The 3,457-nt window shown below is 34.8% G+C and overlaps 1 pseudogene; it reads right to left on the minus strand.

The window, feature by feature from the left end:
- Positions 1 to 2,803: 2,803 nt before the first annotated feature.
- Positions 2,804 to 2,922, minus strand: LOC112480239 (annotated as a pseudogene).
- Between the last annotated feature and the right edge of the window lie 535 nt (positions 2,923 to 3,457).

Genomic DNA, 3,457 nt, shown 5'->3' on the forward strand with positions numbered 1-3,457 from the left:
CAACAGAAAGGCATTCCATGCCTGCCACGCTCATCAATCCCTGAAATTTCATTAATTCCTTTGCTTCCTTTTTTACCTACTGAGAAACTTATAACTTTAGTAGGAGGGTACACCATTAGGCTTTATTAGTCATTTAATCTGCAGTGTGAATAAATTTATCAGAAAAAAAAATTTTCTGATCCTTACGGAGTATAGTATAAGAGAAATGAAGGAACTGAGGTCTGACTACAGACAGTACTTCAAATTTCACATAGGGCCAGCGTTGTAAAAGCCACGTGGAAGGAGATTTGCCTTTGGGTAGTGAACACACAATGCAATATACAGATGATGTATTATTGAATTGTACTCTTGAAACCCACATAATTTTATTAACCAATGTTACACCAATAAATTTAATTAAAAATAAATAAATAAAGTGAAAAAACAATCCACAGAATGGGAGAAAAAAACTGCAAATCACATATCTGTTAAGGGTCTGGTATTTAGAATATATAAAGAACACAACTCAACAACAAAAGAACAAAACCCAATTAAAACAATAGGCAAAAGACTTAGATATTGCTCTAAAAAAGAAGTTATTCAAATGGCCAATAAGCACATTAAGAATGCTTAACATTTCTAATCATCAGGGAAATGCAAGTCAAAAGCATAATGAGATACCACTTTACATACACTAAGCTATAATAAAAAAATGGAAACTAACAACGAGTTGGCGAGAATTGCAGAAATTGGAATTCTCATGCATTGCTGTTGGGAATGTAAAACAGTGCAGCTGCAATTGAAAACAGTTTGTAGATTCCTCAGAAAGTTAAATATAGAATTACTATGTAGCACAACAATTCTATTCCTGTGTATATGCACAAAAGAATTGAAAGCAGATGTTTAAATAAAACCTTGTACACAAATGTTCACAGCAGCACTATTAAGAATAGCTGTAACAGCAAAAAGGTCTAAACAGCCCAAATGTCCATCAACTGAAGAATGGGTAAACAAGATGTGGTATATCCATATAATGCAATATTATACAGCTATAAAAAGGAATGATATATGAATACATGCTACGACATAGATGCACCTTGAAAACAATATGGTAAGTAAAAAAAGCCAGTCACAAAGATTACATACTGTATGATTCCCTTTACATGAAACATCTAGTTCATAGAGACAGAAAGCAGATTAGTGGTCACCAGGGGCTGAGGTGAAGGGAAAATAGGAAATAACTGCTTAAAGGGCTTGAGGCTTCCTCATGGAGTGATGAAAATGTTCTGGAACTAGATAGTGGTGATGGTTACACAATGTTGTAAACATACTAAAACCATTAAATGATGGTAAAAAAGAAAAGCTACTTTCAGATGTTTAAAATGATGAATTTTATGTATATGAATTTTACCTAAATAAAAAGATAACATAAGTCACATAGAAACTCCATGTACCTTTTGGTTAATGGTAGTAGGTAAACCCAATCTTTGCAAGTGACTATTCATGGCAAGATAATCCTGTGTTATGGGTGATATGCAGAGAGCGTGTTACCAGCCCTGTTTCTGCAAAGCTTAGTTAGGCAACAGAGCTTCAAAAATATAACTCTTTTTATTCTTCCTGCTGTAGCGTCAGGCTGCAACATAGGAATTAGAACTAGAGTGAAGGAATATGGGCAAGGGAAATGGATTTTTAACAAAAGAAACATAAAAGCTCTGAAGAATGAAAGCCTGTGCCATTGGTATTTGTCACAGTTGAGGGAAGTGCCAGGAACTAGACCAAGCCAAGCAGAAAAGACCTTGTTGTCTACCCTTGAAACAAATGCTTTCTTTTCTGCCATCTCTAGCCAGCTATATATACATATATCTTATAATCTGAAAAGTTATTTCAGATTTGTCCAGACATTAGAAAGATTCAGTGGTTGATTTCCCCCTTTTCTCCTTTTCTAGTCATGGTTGAAACATTTTCTTTTAATTGGGAAAAAAAATAGAATTCAGTGCTGAATCAGAGAAAGTTCATTGCAAGTGCTTTGACTAAATTTGGTGATGTAGCTAGTGGTTCCATAATTTAATCTTTGCCACAGTTAAAGGCACTGTATAAAAGGGTTGTATTTTTTTTCCCAAGAAAATTCATTTGGCTGGACCACAATGAGTTGTGTCAAGGGTTTGGTGGTTGTATGGACTAATCAATTTCTCTCTTTCATTGCTTCAAACTGCCCTCTACGCAGTCATCTTGAAAACAGTACCAGGTGAGTTGATCGTTGAGGCAGGAAAAACATGTTTAAATCTTAATGATTTAATTGTCATCTTTGTATGTGAAGAAAAACCTAAATTTCCAGGCAGCAATCGTGAGGTATTTGATGTATTTATGGGAAATGAATGATTCAGGCTATGAAGAAGACATGAAGGATGTTGCAAGTTCTGCATCAGGGATAAAATTATTTTCCCCCAAATCAGTCTGGTACTTTGGTCCACTTCTGGCATAAATACATCTGAATAACAATAGAACCAATTTACAGTTGAGATTACAATGTATCTGATGGAAGTTGAAAAAAAATGGCATGCAAACGTTGGTTTAAGAGATCATCCATGTTGGGAAAATTCCCTGAATCATTTCAGTTCAAAGAACAATTAAAAATATCTTTTCTCCATGAAGAATGGAAAAATAGATATGTAAATAATCTAATTTTACAGATAAAGTGAAAAGAATTCCATCTCGTGACACAATTTTTATTATTATTATTATTATTATTATTATTATTATTATTATTATTATTTTAGGTGCAAGGACCTTGTCAGCTTACAAACCCTTATTTTTTATTTTTTTACGCCTACAGCACCTGGTCTTCCTAGGTGGTCTCCCATCCAAGTACTAAACAGGCCCGATCCTGCTTAACTTCTGAGATCAGACAGGATTGGGCTTATTCAGGGTGGCATGACCATAAACTGGTGACACAATTTTTAAAATACCTTAAGTCCTCTCTCAAAGGAATAATCCTCAACCAGGTGTTCCCAAGTTATTCAGGATATTATGAGAATACAAAACTGTTTTCAAAAATCTTTGATGTACTTTACTGTTTGCCAGTGATATTTACTTAGCCGTAAGTTTTCTTACTCTTACTGCAATGACCCAGCCTGCAGCTTTCAGGGACAAAGGCCCCTTTCCTGGACATGAAGCAAAAGCTTTGGTGGGAAACTGTGTGATTCCGGATTCTGCTGATGTTGGTTTCCATTAAAGCTGTGGCGAGTTGTTTTAGCTCTGGGCCCAGTAGATGGTTCTGGTTATGCAATTACTGGAACTCTAGTTTTTTCATCAACAAAACAATCTTCAAATTTACTCTTCCTTCTCAATTCTGTATTCATGGGACTTAACAGATTCTTTCTGACTGCTAATGTAAGTTCTATACTTTTACAATAATTCTCAGGCTGTATTATCATTAACATTTCCATTAAATCATTACCTATTGGAGATCAAAAAGATC

Source organism: Pteropus alecto, unplaced genomic scaffold (assembly GCF_000325575.1).
Source record: "Pteropus alecto unplaced genomic scaffold, ASM32557v1 scaffold73, whole genome shotgun sequence".
NCBI lineage: Eukaryota > Metazoa > Chordata > Mammalia > Chiroptera > Pteropodidae > Pteropus > Pteropus alecto.